The sequence below is a fragment of the Amblyomma mixtum genome, chromosome 10 (genome assembly GCF_055824585.1).
Source record: "Amblyomma mixtum isolate Tamu chromosome 10, ASM5582458v1, whole genome shotgun sequence".
Classification (NCBI taxonomy): domain Eukaryota; kingdom Metazoa; phylum Arthropoda; class Arachnida; order Ixodida; family Ixodidae; genus Amblyomma; species Amblyomma mixtum.
Window position 1 is genome coordinate 82323951 of NC_143021.1, and position 19881 is coordinate 82343831.

The following is a 19881-nucleotide window of genomic DNA, read 5'->3' on the forward strand; positions in this document are numbered from 1 at the left end:
TGTGGATTCTAGACAGGGCCGAGGTAAACACTGTTCAGAAGGCTGCTGAACTCGCGGACGAGTATGCGTCACGCCGCATGTTGCTTGAAAGACAGGGTACAAGCAACAAGTACCAGGAACGGTACCCCGCTAGGCATAGAGCAGACAAAACAGGTGCGAAGCCGGTTTTTAAGAATGCCGGAGCAGAAAAAGGGGACGACCGTCCAAAAGGCGAAGCGAGACCGCCGGAAAATTCCCGCAACGATGCAAAGGAAAGGGAAAGAAAGAAAAGATATGAAGCACCAAGGCAGAGTGTATGTTTCAAGTGTCAACAAACGGGGCACTTTGCTTCAAGTTGCCCAAATCAGCGTGTAGTATTTTCCTATGTAAGCGACGCTGATGAGAACTTGGCTTTACTTAAGCCATTCATGAGAGAATTCACAGTGAATGGAAAGAAATGCCGAGTACTAAGAGACTCAGCGGTTACCATGGATGTAGTTCACCCCTCGTATGTGTCTGCAACAGATTTCACTGGGGAATGCGCCTGGATTAGGCAAGTTGTACAGGAAGATACAGCCTGTCTTCCTTTAGCCCGTGTATGTATTGAGGGCCCGTTCGGTATCCTTGCTACGGAAGCGGCGGTTTCCGAGAATCTGCCCAAGGAGTATCCTTATTTGTTCTCTAACAAGTCTGAGATGTTGCTCAGGGAGAGGGGAACTACATTTGAGCAAGGAGACGTTTGCGCGCTTACCCGCTCTAGAGCGAGAGAGTTAGCAAGCCAGCTGAAGTACGACATGCCCCTTAGAACAGACGCAGATCAAACAACGGGGCATGTTGGGGAAAAGCAATTGGAGAGGGGCTCTGACGGCTTAGACGATGACGATGACACCACGGTTGAGTCAGAGAGAATGTTGAAAACAGGGAGAGCGGCGGCGGAACCTAGTGCGTTGTTACCACCGTCGTCCATCCATTTCGAGCGCTTGCTCTCAGTAAGCAAGGAGCAGTTTACTGAGGACCAGGAGGCAGACAAAACATTAGAAAAACTCCACAGTTCAGCCAGAGCAGGAGTTGCTAGAAAGAATGTCACGCTGCTGAAAAGAAATGGGCTGTTGATTCGTCGTTATCAGGACAAAAGAGGGGCAATTTTCGATCAGTTGGTCGTGCCAACAAAGTACAGACAGCACTTGCTAAATCTCTGTCATGGCAGCGGCTGGTCGGGTCACCTAGGGGTAAAGAAAAGCAAAGCACGCCTCTTGCAGGAGTTCTACTGGCCTAACTGTTTCCGTGACGTAGAGCAGTTCGTGCGTTCATGCGACAGTTGCCAACGAGTAGGAAAGCCGCATGACAAGGTCAAAGCTCCAATGCAGCTAGTTCCTGTGATAACGGAGCCATTCAAACGTCTTGTGATCGACGTTGTCGGGCCTCTACCGCTAACTAATCAGGGAAATAAGTATTTGCTGACAATGGTATGCCCAGCTACTAAGTTCCCAGAGGCAGTGCCGCTGAAAGAGCTAACCTCCACAGCTGTGGTCGATGGTTTACTGTCTGTTTTCGCACGTGTAGGCTTCCCATCAGAGGTGCAGAGCGATCAGGGTTCTGTGTTTACTAGCGCATTGACAACCACATTCTTCGAACGGTGCGGCATCCAGGTGATTCATAGCTCGGTGTACCACCCTCAATCCAATAGTGTCGAGCGCAGTCACTCCACTATAAAGCGAGTCCTTCGGGCCCTTTGCTATGAACATAAGAAAGATTGGGACGCCTGCATTCCAGCTACACTTTTTGCACTTCGGACAGTGCCGCATGAATCGACGGGGTTCGCTCCGGCCGAGCTTGTTTATGGAAGAAACCTAAGGTCACCTATGCTTATGCTCCGAGAAATATGGGAAGGACGAAGCGAGGACTCAACAGTGGTTGAGTACGTTCTGACTCTTCTAGAGAGAATGGACAATGCTAGGAAGCTTGCGGAAAAAGAAATGGAGGCTAGCAGAGCCAGCGCAAAAGTATATTATGACCGAAATGCAAGAGAGCGCACATTCAGTCCGGGCGACAAGGTTATGTACCTCAAGCCTTCGAAGGCAAACAAATTAGAAATCCAAGAAGAAGGTCCAGCACTTATTTTGGAAAAACTGTCCCCCACTAATTACCTTGTCAGAATGCCAGGCAAGCGAAAGATCTGCAAGATCTATCACGCAAACCTTTTGAAAGCTTACAGGGAACGCGAGGCAATCGTGAATATGACTCTGAACCTGCCGGAGGAGGTTACACAGGACATTCCCGAACTGGAGAGCGTCACTCAAAATTTCTCAGTCGAGGATATTGAGAAGCTGACCGTAAATCCTCATCTGCTTGATTCGCGTCAGCTTCAAGGCCTCCGAGAGGTCATCGCAGAATTCAAAGATATATTCTCAAAACGACCAGGGCGTACCAACCTTGTGACGCACGATATTGAGCTAAAAGAGGATGCCTGTCCCGTGAGTTCAAAGCCCTACCGGATGTCGCCTAAACAGCGGGCCATTCTCGAGAGTGAGGTGCGCAAGATGCTGGAGCTAGGGGTGATAAAAGAGGTAGAGAGTGACTATAGCTCATCCATGATTATCGTTGACGCCCCGGGAAAAGATCCGCGACCATGCATCGACTACAGAAAACTTAACGCACTCACAAAAGACCAAATCTTTCCTATTCCTAACATTGAAGAAAGGATTGAACAGGTTAGTGCCGCAAAATTTATATCAACTTTGGACCTCGTACGAGGATATTGGCAAGTTCCCCTTTCAGATAGGGCTCAGAGGTACGCAACCTTCGTCACACCATTCGGAATGTTCTCACCGACGGTGCTCAGTTTCGGCCTTAAGAACGCGCCGTTGTGTTTTTCGAGTCTAATGAGCAAGGTGTTGCGGGATATGGAGGCCTATGCTGTGCCGTATCTAGATGATGTGGCCATCTTTTCTGATGACTGGGATGAGCACTTGGTTCACCTGAGAAATGTGCTATCTAAACTACAAAGCGCCGGTCTCACGGTAAAACCAGAAAAATGTAAACTTGGTCGAACGCAGGTCAGCTACCTGGGACATATAGTCGGAAACGGGATTCGTAAGCCCTCCGAGGTAAAGCTGCTCGCCATTTCGACGTACCCCCCGCCGAAAACAAAGAAAGATGTGAGAGCCTTTCTCGGTCTTGTAGGGTACTACCGGCAATACATACCGCGCTACTGGGACACCGCTAGCGCCCTCACTGATGCTTTGCGCAAAAGTGAACCAGAGCGCGTCGCCTGGAACCCCGCGAAAGAAAAGTCCTTCCTAACTCTAAAGGAATCCCTGATGAAGGATCCCGTGTTAAAGTCCCCGGATTATACAAAACAGTTCATAATCCAGTGTGACGCGAGCAACAGGGGAATGGGTGCTGTGCTTTGCCAGACCGATGATCAAGGGAACGAACACCCAATCCTTTATGTAAGCAGGAAACTCACTGCCAGGGAAGAAGCATACAGCGCTTCTGAAAACGAATGCGCGTGCCTGGTGTGGGCGATACAAAAACTTGCCTGCTACGTGTCTGGTACGAAGTTCATCGTACAAACGGACCACTGTCCTCTAACCTGGCTAGAACGCATGTCGGGCAAAAATGGTCGCCTCCTGCGCTGGAGCCTAGCTTTGCAGCAATTCAGCTTCGAGGTTCAGTACAAAAAAGGAAAGGCAAACGCCAACGCAGATGGCTTAAGCCGATGCTTCTGAAAAGAGAAAGGAATAGAAGGGATTTGGACGGGCGGCTACTTTTTTTGCAGTTTTCTGATCTTCTGTTTCTTTTTTTCTACTCGCGAAGAAAATAGTCTGTGATGCGACGGTGCACTCGCGATTGAACCTGTCGCCTGTCAGCGAAAGTATTGGTAGTATAGAAGCCTTGCAGATCTCTGGGGAGATGGAAGGGCATTTGCTGGCTGCTGTTGTGTCCGGTCCAGACCACCTCCCTTCCAGACCTGAAGAGACCGGTTGGCGAGCCTATGACGGCCGGCGGACAAAGACTAAGCCCCGACCTCGGCACTTCGAGAAGTGGCTGCGGACCTCTTTCCTTCGTGCACGATTTTCCGGGCGGGGGCGAGCTGTTGTGAACGTGAATATCTAACACCGGAACGCTCCCAGTGTTGCGCGTTCGGCCGGTGAGCTACAGAGACGCTCCCCAAGGACGGCGTCCAAGCCGGCGTCTCTCCGAGCCTGCGCGTCGTCATCGTGGAGCGCGTTGTGAACGTGAATACCTAACACCGGAACGCTCCCAGTGTTGCGCGTTCGGCCGGTGAGCTACAGAGACGCTCCCCAAGGACGGCGTCCAAGCCGGCGTCTCTCCGAGCCTCCGCGTCGTCATCGTGGAGCGCGTTGTGCGTTCGGGCCTGACAGCTACGGGAACGCTACCCGGGTTGGCGTTCAAGCCTTGCCGGCCAATCAACCAACAGGACGCTATTGATTGGACGAAGAGGGGCGGGAGTCTGTGCCGACTCTATTTAAGGGCTCCCGTCTCCTGTGTCTGGGTCTTTTTCCTGTTGAGATACATCGTGCCATGTATCGTGCTTCTCGCTACTTGTAAATATGTAAATACATATACTTTTTTTTTCACGCTGCTTCTTAACCCCCCGTCTCTTCATTGCTCCGGCTGGTCGGCGACAGCGGACCCGCGTCCCGACGGCAACTGAGAGCCCGCGTCTCAACACCGTATGCCTCCACTTCATCTACATGTCTAAGCAAAAGTCACTCCATACAATGCGTCAAACAAGGCAAATAAGCTTTTGGGGAACATTCTAAAATTAAGATATTTCACATACCGATCGCCCGAAAGCGCTTAAATTTCTTTTTTTTTATGCTGTGTGTCTTGGATCTCACAGTGTATTTCATGAAGCTTCCGAAGAAACTATCCCACCGTAATGCAGTGGTACTGCCTTTAAATTTAAGCTTCCTGAAATGTTTTAGTATATGGCTACCCTGGAAGCCTTATATGTCCAGCTTGCTGGCACGAGGCTTAAATTTGAATGGCACTCTGCAACACTTTCTGTTTGAGAGCATAATGATTTTTGAGTGGACAGCTGTCAAATGTGCGATCAGGTTGTAAAAAAATCCTTCTTTGCTAGAATGAGTTTAGACGTTCATGCATGAGATCCGTGAGCAAGGTTATTGATATTGCGTCGTTTGCATGCCATGCTCGCATAAAACTGTTCTACATACTGGCCACACTTTAACCGCGCTCTCTGGTGGAGAGCACAAACCTCTCAGTTTTATGCTGAATGAGTGTGCACGTGTCTGCTTTCGGCTGAGTCGTAAACAATGCTGCCATGCATGGTCACACCCCACCTTAGTGTTCAACCTGGCTTTTAATGCAGCTCTTGTTGCTGAATGTTGCAATCTGCATCCATTGCATTATGTTTGGGAAGCTGGCTGCGTCAAAAGTGCCTTCTGCTGCAGCAATGAGGGTAAGAGAAATTCTCCAGTACTTTGTTGTTGGTCTTAAATAATATGCTTATCTTCCTAGCATGTTTTCGTGTCGCTGGTGGTGCAAGGAATGCTTTCTCGTATATAGCAGTGAGGGTCGGTAAATATATTAAAAAGTTTGAGTTCTTCACCCTGAACGCAAAATGTAGTATCGTAAGGTGTTGTAATGGTGGCCTGGCAACAATAGACTTTTCATTCACGACTCCAAGAGCCACTCACAGAGGTGACAGAAACGGAGAGGGCCAAAGTGCATATTAGTAGACGGCAGAGGAGGATTCATGGGGGTGCTGGTGTCACCCCCCTCCAAAAGACTGAAATTTTACATAGGGTAACCATTCTGAACGCCCTTTTCTCAATGAAAAAAGTTCAAGAAATGCGTGTTTTCGTGCAGCTGGCCATGCAAGGAATGCTTTCTCGTACAGCAGTGAGTATGGGCAAATATAGTAAAAAGTTTGAGTTCTTGACCCTGAATGTAGAATTTAATATCATAACGTGTTGTAATGGTGGCTGTGCCAGCAATGACTTTTCATTCACGACTCCAAGAGCCACTTACACAAGTGACAGAAACGGAGAGGGCCAAAGTGCATATAGTAGACGGCATTGCAGGATATATCTTTATTTTACACAGGATAACCATTCGGAACACCTTTTTCTCAATGAAAAAGTTCAAGAAATACATGTTTAAAATGTGACTGCCCCCCTCCATAAATCCACCCTTTGGAGCATGGCAACATAGCATGTTTCACATATCCAAAGATCTAGTATTGTGCATACTATATAATACCGTAGCTTTTCAGACGTCTAGAAGTTTAGGAGTACCCAGTGGCTGTAGTATACGTTTCACGGTGTTGTGCATCATTTCAATGAATGCTGTGTTTCATGTTTAATATTCAGAGCTGCAACTGTACGCACCGCTTTTCTCTACTTGGCGAAATAATATCTTGTAATGTCACTTTATAGTAGCACACTTTACTTGTGATCGACAATACATAAAATGAAAGTCGATCTATTGTACGTAATGAATGCACGAAATTGTTTTTCAACACAACCACATATATAAATGAGAGAAAGAAGCTAACAGCCACAGAAACCAACAGACACAGGGGATTTGTTTTTTTATTTATTTTGTGGTGTTGATCAATTTAGAATAACACTGAATATGTTACCGCTTAAAGCTAATTGATAAGAAAAGCAGAATAAAAAACAACCACATGCCGCAGGTGTGATCCGAGCCCACGACCTCAGAATTTCGCGTCCGGTGCTCTACCTCTGAGCTACGGCGACGGCTGTCAAGTACTCTGCTTTCGGGGGTATTTATGTTTACAAATAATCTAACTTGAGTGTGTTCATCAGCGCCACCCGCGTTCGTAAGCGATGGACGTAGCACGTCCTGAGGTACCGCTGGTGTGACGTAGAACGTCATCTAACGGCGAGAGTGGAAGCTATGTGAGGACCCTCTTATGCTTCCTATGGCATCATGGCTGCCAGAACTGAGACCCTCGCTAAGCAATTAAGCAAACAAGGGGAGGGAAATGAGGGGCTCGTTATAAATATGAGAAAGAAGCCAACAGCCACAGAAACCAACGGACACAGGGGATTTCTTTTTTATTTATCTTGTGGTGTTGATCAATTTAGAATAATACGGAATATGTTACCGGCGGCATGTAACATATGCCACCGTAACATATGACATATGTAACACATGTAGCATGTAACATATGACATATATATGTCACCGGCGGCATGTGGCTGTTTTTTCTTCTGCTTTTCTTATCAGTTAGCTTTAAGCGGTAACATAAACTGTATTATTCTAAATTGATAAACACCACAAGATAAATAAAAAAAAGAAATCCCCTGTGTCCGTTGGTGTCCGTGGCTGTTGGCTTCTTTCTCATGTTTATAACGAGCCCCTCATTTCCCTCCCCTTGTTTGCTTAATCACATAGATAAATGAAATTCAGCGCACATGTGGATCCTCATTTCACTAAGTACCATTTACCCCAAATAATACTCTCACAGGGCATGGGCACAATAAATACGAGAGAAAAGGCCTCCTAATTCAGTTAGAGCTTCACCTTTTTCCCACATCTTGACCATGACATCAGATAGAAAAGCAATTACAAACCTGCAACAGGAAACCGGTCTAAACATAGCGCGCGACCAGAAACACAAACTTTGCCACGATATGAACGAATACACTTGAGCCCGGCATGTCCCAGGTGCTAGAGCTCGCTAGACGCATCGAACGCTACACGCTTGAAACGGGCGTGTACCAAAGTTTCTGCAGTATACTAAGAGCAAAGCGAGCGCACTGCTTCCTTTAAAATATCGCCCTCCGCCCATGTAATGGCCCCCGCAGTTCACACAAGCGCAATCGCGAACAACAAAAATGACAGTTACACTAACACCAGTGACAATCGCTGGAGCGTTGCAAGAGCACGCATAAGTAGCAACGAGGTTTCACTGCCGATGGAAACGGGAGCGCGAATCGCACACGCACACTGCAGGCACAGGACGCGAAACGTCCGCACAATACGCCGACGACCTCTCTAGCGCACGCCATATTAATGACTGGTGAACGAACAACGCGAATGCTCCTCAATGAGCAGCTGCGGTCTCCCGACGGCTCCGAGCAGTGACGCAGCAGACGACATGCCAGTGCGATCGTGGTCGCCTAGCTCGTTGAAATTAATGCACGCAACAGCGAGAGTTTTGCAGCGAATTACACCTGAGATATGAGTGAACGGCCCCAATGTCAGGCTGTGAGCCCGATCAAAAACAAACTCGAGTAGTTGAGGAAGGTACGCCTACGCCGCACCGCAAATGCTACGCCGCGGCCGCCTGCTACCGCCCGGACAAGATGGCCTCTCGATCGAGAAAAACCACGTGATTTCCTCCACACTTTTCTCCCAGATTGTTGTGTGGAAAGGGCTTCTGATTTTTGCCTCCTGATCCTCCCGATCGAGAAAAACCAGGTGATTTCCTCCACACCTTCCTCCCAGAGTGTTGTGTGGAAAGGGCGTCTCCTGATTTTTGCCTCCTGATCCTCCCGATCGAGAAAAACCACGTGATTTCCTTCACACCTTTCTCTTAGAGTGTTGTGTGGAAAGGGCTTCTCCTGATTTTTGCCTCCTGATCCTCCCGATCGAGAAAAACCAGGTGATTTTCTCCACACTTTCCTCCCAGAGTGTTGTGTGGAAAGGGCTTCTCCTGATTTTTGCCTCCTGATCCTCCCGATTGAGAAAAACCAGGTGATTTCCTCCACACTTTCCTCCCAGAGTGTTGTGTGGAAAGGGCTTCTCCTGATTTTTGCCTCCTGATCCTCCCGATCGAGAAAAACCAGGTGATTTCCTCCACACTTTCCTCCCAGAATGTTGTGTGGAAAGGGCTTCTCCTGATTTTTGCCTCCTGATCCTCCCGATCGAGAAAAGCCAGGTGATTTCCTCCGCACTTTCCTCCCAGAGTGTTGTGTGGAAAGGGCTTCTCCTGATTTTGGCCTCCTGATCCTCCCGATCGAGAAAAACCCGGTGATTTCCTCCACACTTTCCTCCCAGAGTGTTGTGTGGAAAGGGCTTCTCCTGATTTTTGCCTCCTGATCCTCCCGATCGAGAAAAACCAGGTGATTTCCTCCACACCTTCCTCCCAGAGTGTTGTGTGGAAAGGGCTTCTCCTGATTTTTGCCTCCTGATCCTCCCGATCGAGAAAAACCAGGTGATTTCCTCCACACTTTACTCCCAGAGTGTTGTGTGGAAAGGGCTTCTCCTGATTTTTGCCTCCTGATCCTCCCGATCGAGAAAAACCAGGTGATTTCCTCCACACTTTCCTCCCAGAGTGTTGTGTGGAAAGGGCTTCTCCTGATTTTTGCCTCCTGACCCTCCCGATCGAGAAAAACCAGGTGATTTCCTCCACACTTTTTTCCTAGAGTGTTGTGTGGAAAGGGCTTCTCCTGATTTTTGCCTCCTGATCCTCCCGATCGAGAAAAACCAGGTGATTTCCTCCACACTTTCCTCCCAGAGTGTTGTGTGGAAAGGGCTTCTGATTTTTGCCTCCTGATCCTCCCGATCGAGAAAAACCAGGTGATTTCCTCCACACTTTCCTCCCAGAGTGTTGTGTGGTAAGGGCTTCTCCTGATTTTTGCCTCCTGCTCCTCACGATCCAGAAAACCCAGGTGATTTCCTCCACACTTTCCTCATAGAGTGTTGTGTGGAAAGGGCTTCTGATTTTTGCCTCCTGATCCTCCCGATTGAGAAAAACCAGGTCATTTCCTCCACACTTTCCTCCCAGAGTGTTGTGTGGAAAGGGCTTCTCCTGATTTTTGCCTCCTGATCCTCCCGATCGAGAAAAACCAGGTGATTTCCTCCACACTTTCCTCCCAGAGTGTTGTGTGTAAAGGGCTTCTCCTATATTTGCCTCCTGATCCTCCCGATCGAGAAAAACCAGGTGATTTCCTCCACACTTTCCTCCCAGAGTGTTGTGTGGAAAGGGCTTCTCCTGATTTTTGCCTCCTGATCCTCCCGATCGAGAAAAACCACGTGATTTCCTCCACAGGTTTCTCCCAGAGCGTTGTGTGGAAAGGGCTTCTCCTGACCTTTGCCTCCTGATCCTCCCTATCGAGAAAAACCACGTGATTTCTTCCACACTTTTCTCCCAGAGTGTTGTGTGGAAAGGGCTTCTCCCGATTTTTGCCTCCTGATCCTCCCGATCGAGAAAAACCAGGTGATTTCCTCCACACTTTCCTCCCAGAGTGTTGTGTGGAAAGGGCTTCTCCTGACATTTGCCTCCTGATCCTCCCGATCGGGAAAAACCAGGTGATTTCCTCCACACTTTCCTCCGACAGTGTTGTGTGGAAAGGGCTTTTTCTGATTTTTGCCCCCTTATCCTCCCGATCGAGAAAAACCACGTGATTTCCTCCACACTTTTCTCCCAGAGTGTTGTGTGGAAAGGGCTTCTCCTGATATTTGCCTCCTGATCCTCCCTATCGAGAAAACCACGTGATTTCTTCCACACTTTTCTCCTAGAGTGTTGTGTGGAAAAAGGGCTTCTCCGGATAATTCCTGTTACGGTGATGCCATTAGTAGGCGGTGACGGTGGTTCTACAAAGCGCGAAATTCCTTAATACACCTGCAGAAAAGAAAGTAGGGGATCTAGTGGAAGCGGACACGTTTATTGGTACAGTGGGGACGAAAAAACATTGGCACAATGACGTCACCGGAGTGACGAAAATCGCACTGTGCGGCTGGCGCAGCGTCCTGCTTCGCGAACACCCTTTGGCACTTTTGTTATCGGCATGCTCGTAACCGCAGCGCCAAGCTTTGCTATTTGGCGCTCCGGTGTCACTTCACTGTGCTAACCTTTTTCCGTTGCGACTGTACAATAAACGGGCAGCCACCTACTTCTCAAGGAACTGCTTACTGCTGCTACTAGAGAGGCACTATGAGCAACGGCTTTACTTGCGTGTGCTATTTCTCTTTCCGTCATTTCTGTCGCGATTGGTTGGTTGGTTAGTTGGTTTATGAGGTTTAACGTCCAAAAGCGACTAAGGCTATGAGAGACGCCGTAGTGGAGGGCTCCGGAAATTTCGACCACCTGGGGTTCTTTAACGTGCACTGACATCGCACAGTACACGGGCCTCGAATTTCTCCTCCAAAGAAATTCAGCCACCGCGGCCGGGATCGAACCTGCGTCTTTCGGGCCAGCAGCCGAGCACCATAGCCACTGAGCCACCGCGGCGGCTCTCTGTCGCGATTGGTTCAGCCCTTTTGCATAGAAGTGCAGCCTTGTCAGCACATAGAACTTCGTGAAACCTGGTGTGAGCGCATCTGCGTGCTGGCTGCAACCTAAGGCATAACCAAAATTTGCCTTCACAAGCAGCTTTACGTCTACTAGGCTGTCAGTGCAGAGATTCTCGCGACTAAAGAAAAGAGTGAATATATCCTCTAACTTCGTCACTGCCCGGAAAAGTTCTTCCGAAGGATACAAAAACCCTCTCTTGCGAAAAGAGTGAATATATCCTCTAACTTCGTCACTGCCCGGAAAAGTTCTTCCGAAGGATGCAAAAACCCTCTCTTGTCACATCGGACGGTGAACTCAGAATTTCTGCCTTCCTTATTGGAGCTTTCCAAAAGAAAGGCTTTGAAATGCGTCCATTCATAACGTTTCAAAATCTTTCGGGCAACATTCCCTGCCATATAATATATAAGCCCTTCGTCGCTCTTCTGCTCTACATACTCTCTGTGCTCGGCAGGAATACACTGCAGCATGCGCTCGGCTAAACCTAGGTTATCTCGATAAGCTGGTCGATTGCAGCAACCCTGTATTCTTAAGCAGGAGCATTGCACGCACCCAGCAGAGAACTTATTTCTCCACTAGCTCCATTAGGGTCAGCATTGCTTGAGCGCACTGCATTTGCAAGATTGTAAAACGACAAGCAGTCGGCGACAATTATAAACTGTGTCAGTGTTGGTTGGTCGTTGCGCCCGCACGATTGCCTGAGTATGCGAAATAAATTTTTCAGGGGACCCTGGTTCAATCTGGATGTCAAGATTTACTTAAATCCCTGGCTGGCAGGGTAATCCAACAGTGATAATGTGCTCGATATTGTCACCCTAAGGCCATCTGCTGTTTAATCGCTTAAGAATCCACCGACTCCTTTAGCATGGCATTGCCAAAAATAAAGAATTTCAAGAAAGTCTTTCGGTGTCTGCGTCTTCCTGGAGCAGGGACGTAAAGCTTCCGCTGCGAAGCAGGGAGGCAGTTGATGGTCCTGAAAGAGCACAGCGATCTAATTTTTTCCCGATAAAGGTTCATCATCGTCAGCCTGACTAAACCCACTGCAGGGCAAAGGCCTCTCCCATGTCTCTCCAATTAACCCTGTCCTTTGCCAGTTGCGGCCACTGTATCCCCGCAAACTTCTTAATCTCATCCGCCCACCTAACTTTCTGCCGTCCCCTACGACGTTTGCCTTCTCTTGGAATTCACTCCGTTACCCTTAAGGACCAGCGGTTATCTTGCCTTCGCATTACCTGCCCTGCCCAAGCCCATTTCTTCCTCTTTGTTTCAACTAGGATATCATTAATCCGCGTTTGTTCCCTCACCCATTCCGCCCTCTTCCGATCTCTCAACGCTACACCTATCATTTTTTCTTTCCATAGCTCGCGGCGTTGTCCTTAACTTAAGCTGAACCCTCTTTGTTAGCCTCCAGGTTTCTGCCCCATAGGTGAGTGCCGGTAAGATACAGCTGTTGTACACCTTTCTCTTGAGGGATATTGGCAAACTGCCATTCATGACCTGAGAGAACCTGCCATATTCGCTCCACCACATTCTTATTCTTCTAGTTATTTCCCTCTCATGATCCGCATCTGCTGTCACTACCAACCCTAAGTAGGCATATTCTCTTACTACTTCCAGCACCTCGGTACCAACTGCGAACTGCTGTTTCGTTGCTAGGTTGTTGAACATTCCTTTGGTTTTCTGCATGTTAATTTTTAGCCCCATCGTTCTGTCCTGCCTGCCTAACTCATTGATCATGCCTTGTAGTCCTTGTCCGTAGTGGCTTAGCAAGTCAATGTCATCAGCAAATCTCAAATTACTCAGGTATTCTCCATAAACTCTAATCCCCAACTCTTCCCATTTCAGGCCCCGGAATACCTCCTGTAAGCAGGCGGTGAATAGCATTGGCGAGATCGTGTCTCCCTGCCTGACACCTTTCCGTATTGGAATTTTATTGCTGACTTTATGAAGAACTATAGTAGATATACAATCGTCATAACTATCTTCCAATATACTCACATAACACTCTTCCACACCCTGATTCCGCACTGCCTGCATGACAGCTGAGGTTTCCACTGAGTCAAATGCTTTCTCGTAATCAATGAAGGCTATATATAGGGGTTGGTTATATTCTGCGCATTTCTCTAACTTCTGATTGATCGTGTGAATGTGGTGTATTGTCGAGTATCCTTTACGAAAGCCTCCCTGATCATTTGGTTGACTGAAGTCTAGGGTTGTCCTGACTCTATTAGCGATTACCTTAGTGAATACCTTGTAGGCGACGGACAGTAAGCTAATCGGTCTGTAATTTTTCAAGTCCTTGATGTCTCCTTTATTATCAATTAAGATAATGTTAGCGTTCTTCCAAGCTTCTGGTACTCTCGTGGTCACAAGGCATTGCGTATACAGGGTGGCTAGTTTTTCCAGCACAATCTCTCCTCCGTCCTTCAACAAATCTGCTGTTACTTCATCCTCACCAGGTGTTTTCCCCCTTTGCATTGTTCCTAAGGCTTTCTTTACTTCATGCTTCGTTACTGGCGGGATGTCCCATTGCTGTGCTCGACTGCCTCTCCCAGTATCTTGATGATTACATTCGCTACGGTATAGATTTGTGTAGAACTCTTCGGCAACTTTAACTATCTTATCCATATTGCTAATGATATTGTTCTCTAAAAGGTTACCACTACACAGTTCTCGTGCTTTATAATATGGCCCCTTGATAAAGTCAATATACATACACATTTCCAGCAGGTACATGAGAAGGCATACCAGGTACTTAGGAGAAGGTAAGTCACCTCAGGGATAGAAAACCTCCAGAGTCATCTAAATTCAGTTGAACCGGCCATACAATTTACTGTTGAACATGAACAGCAGGGCAGCCTGCTTTTTCTGGATGTCCTACTTACAAAGCACGACAAATGCCTGCGGTTCTCGGTGCACAGGAAGCCAACCCACACAGGACGGTACCTACATTTCGATTCGAACCATCCCATCCCGCACAAAGCATCTGTCGTTACATCATTACAGAAGAGAGCCGACTCCATATGTTCCTCATGTGAAGAAAAAAGAGAGGAGAAGAACCGAGTCATTTTTGACCTCCAAAAGAACGGCTACCCAAGCTCATTCATCCGGCGCATTATCAGGAAACAAGAAAGGCAAAACAAAATCCGATCTATTATTTCCTCAGACGCATGCCAGAAGCGGAAACGTGTTTGCATCCCCTACGTGAGAGGCGTGATCGAGACGCTGGCTCGCATTCTCGGAAAAGAAGGAGTGCTGGCAACGCACAAACCGACCAGCACTATCGGTCGTCTTCTCCCCCGCCCAAAAAAACCGGCAGCCCAGAGAAAAGGCCCAGGGCGTCGTGTACAAAATTCCGTGTTCCGTCTGCTCGGCGTCGTAGATAGCGGAAACGAAGAACTTCGCGGAAAGGATGAGCCAACACAGAGCGGACGTCCGTCATATGAATCGTCAACGCAGCGCCGTGGCCGAACACTGTGAACACTGTGACCACCCAATTGACTTCGACAGCACTATTGTATTGGAAACGGAAGCTAACCCACGCAGGAGGCTTCTACTCGACTCGTGGCACATTCAGCAAACACGAGAGAATGTTAATCGCTCCATGGGGACTCTCCCCTCATCCTACGTCCATGGGCTGCGGCCATTGACCCGGAGGTCCTTCACGCACGGACTTAAAAAGCCAAGCTGCGCTCGCCCGTAGTCACACCGTGAAGAAGGGGCCGAGCCGGTCCCGAAAAGTCGTCGTGTTTTTCTTGTATTTTACTTGGTTGGCGTCACTTACCTTCTCCTAACATTAAATTTCCAAACCACACAGACTTCTGTCGAATGTTTTTTGATACCAGGTACTTGCAAGAGAATGTAAGGTACAACTGCATGCGATGTTCTTTGGTTGACCAGTCATGCATAATAAAAGCCACATTATTTTTAGTGGGCTCCTTACGGAAAGAATCATAGCGTAGCGTCAATGCTGACCCATGAAGCCTGCAATATATCTTTATAAAAGTGGAGCCTATTCAAAACACGATCTCCAAAAAGTTGAAAAGCGAAATTCACTCTATCTATTCGAAACCTTTTAGTTGCAAATGAACGGACGTGAGACCAGGCATCGCTTTCAAAGTGATGCTGCTGCAGTACAGCTTGAAATCTTGCCTTAAAGGCTGGATAGAAACCTGGAACAAAATCTAAACAATATAAAACATATACATATATCTTTCCCTTTCAGTTAATGTAATTGGAAGCACAACTATATAGATACTGAAAACAAGGTTGCATGATATAACTCTGCCCTGGTACTCCCGAACGACGAAAGCAAAGTTATGGACTGTAGTTCATACCATGCCGTCTGGTCCATTGAGTGCATGCTTAAGAAGCATGTTCCTGAGGCACTTGAGCGAATACAGGAAATCAGATAGGAAGTGGAGATGCCGAGCCGAGTCCACTGGGTGCTCTAGCTTGCAGATGTTCTTGTTTGACTTGGCTCCAGTTCCCAATATTTTCCACATACGGCTTTTTCATGAGGAGCCATCGTTTGTGACAAAATCGACGAATAGTCCGCCGATTTCAGTAAGAGTCATTGCTTCAATTAATATTTTTGCAAGCATCTCTGCTTTGACGTTTGCGCTCGTAGAAAACACACCAATAATCTGGCGCCATTTTCCAGTGAACGCTACAAGAATTACTATCACGCCATGGTCACATGTTCCGGTTTGCCCTTCAGATGTGAACAGGCCCATGTCGACAAAACCTTCTATGCGACCCGAAAGAGTCATAGCAAGGCGCTCTGATAGTTTAATTTCATCGGCCAAAAGGCCACCATGTCTGTTCATGCTTCTAATATCCTTTGTTTTCTGCTTAAGTTGGCTTAGCACTCTATCGCTGTACCCAAATACACTCTTCAAGAGCCTCAGGTAGCGTTTAAATGTGGTTTTGCTCGAGAGAGAAATGATATTGTGTTTGCGAAGGTGCTCGTATAGTCTGGCACTCCTCATTTTCATTAGAATACATTCCAATATCCACTCCTTGCAATAGACGTTCCCTTTGGCATTTAGCCTTTTTGCTGCAGAGAAAAAGTGCATAACACATTGTCGTTGCGTGGGAGGCAGATTTTCACTCTGTGCTCGATGCGTTTCTTCGGGCTTTGAGGCGTTCTCCTGCTGCATTTTCTTGAGCTGGCCTTTGAGGGCAGCAGAGCGAGATGACAGTCTTTTGATCGCATTTCTTGCTGCACGCAGCTTCAGAGCGGCATTTAGGACATTCTTATTAAGTGGTCGCTTCAGCCTTGACTGTCGCGTTAGTAGTGCCTTCCTCAGGTATCGACAGGAGATGCATGCTTTCCCTGAGAACCGAGAACAGTGAATGGGGCGCTGCTACCACAATCTGTTCTGACAGACAGGAGCAGTATCAGACGCAAAAACTACGGTGCAAAAATTATTTTCCCAACAGTTATAATTAGAATCAGGCAGCAGTGAAACATACCTTCAGATGGTTTTTTCCCGGCCCAGCGCTTGCTGAAGTACACGCCCTCGCGGGCTGTCACTTGCAGTTCGAGGCCCTTCGCTAGGTCCGACCTTGACATGCTGCTAGTTGGCAAGCCGCTTTGCAGATCCCCTATGCTTCAACACCTCGGAGAACGTTCTCTGCTTCCGCACAAGAGGTGACGTGCCCTTCCTCAACAATGTGGCCACAAAGGTACGCTGTATATCCGACCGTCATCGTCCTCTTGTCTGCATCCTGGGAGAACATCGCCACCCTTTCGGACGTAATTTCTTGGTTTCCATGAACTCTTAATTGGCAGTACAGGATGTCTGTGTAACCAGGAACACGGTGACAACTCCAGTAGGCGGACGGAGCACTCAAAGTGAGAAGATATCCAGGCATACACGCTTCCCCATGTCCCGCAGCGGGCGTACGTTCCGATGTCGTCGCAGCCGCTTCACCAGCGTCTGTTACCGCGCCAGAACAGCCGTATTGCTCATCACCGTACACTTCAGATCTTTTGGCCCCAGAAGATATGACGTCCGTGCTGATGCTCTTCCTGGGTGGTCTTGGCTGAGTCGGTTTTTTCGACAAGTAACGTGGGGCATTTAGCAGTAGCGTCGGCACGTCGTCGGGCAGCATATCCGGCTTTCCACGTGCATTACAAACTTATTTGCCTTCTATAATGTACACACAGTCACGCAGAATACATGATGGTTCGAAGTGAAGTTCGCAAACCACACAGGTTTCGTCGAGTTCCTTGCCCTGGCGGTGCAAGTTGCGCTCCCAAATTCGGCGTCGTTCCTCATCTTTCGGCACGGTAAACAACGACGGCTGCTTTCCTTTAGTCCACTTGTGGCCGGTTTGACACCGGGAGCAAAGCAGTGTCGTTGACGTTGCCGATTCGGCATTCCTACTTTTCACGAATGAAGAAGGCAGCCGGCGAAACAAATTAAAATGATGCGCTGAAAAAAAAAACAGATAACCGCCAAAGCCGCAAACCATGCGTGAACAAACGTGCGAGAGGCCAACACATGGGCACCACCAACAGCCAGCCCACACGACTACAGAGCCGCCGCTAACATCCAGGTCCCGTCCGCACTCGCCGCCTCGCCGCAATGCATGGGGCACGCCAGCTGATGCACCCATAACTCCCTTCTAGAACACTATAACGGTGGTCGGTGCAACGCGGGACCGCAGTGAGAGCCGTGGAGTGGCGGCTGCAGCTGAGGCGAGTCATGTGCTGTTACGTCACAGCCCCACCTCCGGCGCTCCTCCTGCTGAAGGTTAAAGTGCAACACCCGATGACCTTGGCGAAACATGGCGTAGTGGAGCTCTCACTCCAAAAACCCAGCCGGTCTAAGTTAATTTGCGGTCTTCCACTACAGCCTACATCTTGTAGCCCCTGTGCCTACTCGACACGTTAAACACAAGATACTAGTGCTATTTGTACCAAATGAGGGATGGATAAATTGGTGGAGCTTCTTTTTTTAAAATCCGGATATTCTTTTTTTCACACGACAGAAAAAAGCAAAGAAAGCGCGGGCTCTTGGAAGCGGAAAAAAATTAAATACCAATTACACAAAAAGGACAATTCCAAAATGCATGTGTTCGCTGCCACGTGGTAGTGATAACTCCCAGAAATATGCTACTTCAATGACATGTAACTGCGATGAAATGATTTCGTTACGCCGATTCACTGTAGCGTTCAGCTTATAAAAAATTTGATGCCAGTCGCTAGCAGGTGCTTTCATCACACTTTTCTCGACTACTGGATCTTGAATTCTCTGTCTGACGGCTTATATCTACTTGTCGCTGTCATACTTTCGGTTATTAGTGTCTGAGACGAGAGGCTTATGCTTGTTGGTCTTTTTTCGTAGAACGCTTGGGCGACGGCACACGCTGAGCATTCACAACAATCCGCCTCGGCTACGTCGGGTACAAGTGGGTGGCGTTAGGACGGGTGAATGTTGCTGAATATGAATTTTTACCAGTGAGTGCCCGGATTTACGCCCACCGGAGTGTACATCAAGGGTGGAGGCTGCAGGCACGCACGAGCACACGAGCGCGCACGCACGCACGCACGCACACGCATGTAAACGCACATACGCACGCATCACGGTTATTTTGCAGAAAGGAGGCTATACTGCAAACGCAGTAAAAAAATAACTATAAAAGCATGCATACTCCGAGTTGGATTCATACCAGTGGAGGAGCAACAGAAAAGCTCCGTTTAGAAATGCCTTAGGCTACTCGGTCATGCCCGAGGCTTTTTTTAATCCTTGTTGCATGGAATATTAGGAAATTGTCTGACCCTCCTCGTGTCTTGCTTATCTCGTCGAATTCAGCGATCTGGGAAAAGGCTTCACGCTAACATGACTCCCTTACTCCGCCCGGACATCAAAATTGCGGAACCAGTGAGGGTGTTGAACTTGCGCAGCATATTCCTCCAGTGTTAAAGAGCACTGTTCTCTGAACAGTGACCTCGTTGAACCCGGCGGGCCTACGTGTTCAGCCATCATGCGGGTTTTCGCAACGCTAAGCGGCCCTATGAACACGAACAGTTCGCACGGAATTCTGGAGTCTTTCATGGCAGACAGAAATGTTATAGTGAAGTGTATGATCTCAATGTCTTTTTTAAAAGACTGCCGAAGTGTGTCCCCAAAAATACAGTATCACGACAAAAAAATCCTTTTATGGTTCACTCATTTCTCGTTGCTCGCAAAGTAGCATTTCACTGGCCACAGCACAAATGCAAAGGTACGGCCTAACGCGTAAGGTCCATGTTTGAAGCGTGAAAAAGGTTTTTGCGGCCGACTGAAACTATGTCGAGCCCGATTATAACGAACCTGACGGTCAGGTGGATTCCGTTCGTTATATCCGATGTTCGTAGTAAGTGGGCTCTCCGTATAACAGCCCAAAATACTAAGGTCGCTAAAAGTGCTGTTTATTTTTTGCAAAGCGGTACCTTTCCAGGCTATCCTGGGTGTCATTTAATCCCCGAAGACACTCTTCCTGCCAACTATCAAATTAAGGGACGGCGTTATGACTAATCGTGGTTGAAAAGTACACGGCAGCTGGTTGCAGGTCGGCCACATAAATGAAATTCCTGGCAATAAGGGAGTGCGAGTATTTGGCGTTCAACGCCTCCGTCAAAACACGTG

General features: G+C 48.0%; 1 pseudogene; it reads right to left on the reverse strand.

Annotated features, from left to right (window-relative positions):
- Window positions 1-15178: 15178 nt before the first annotated feature.
- Window positions 15179-17628, reverse strand: LOC149326289 (uncharacterized; annotated as a pseudogene).
- Window positions 17629-19881: the final 2253 nt, after the last annotated feature.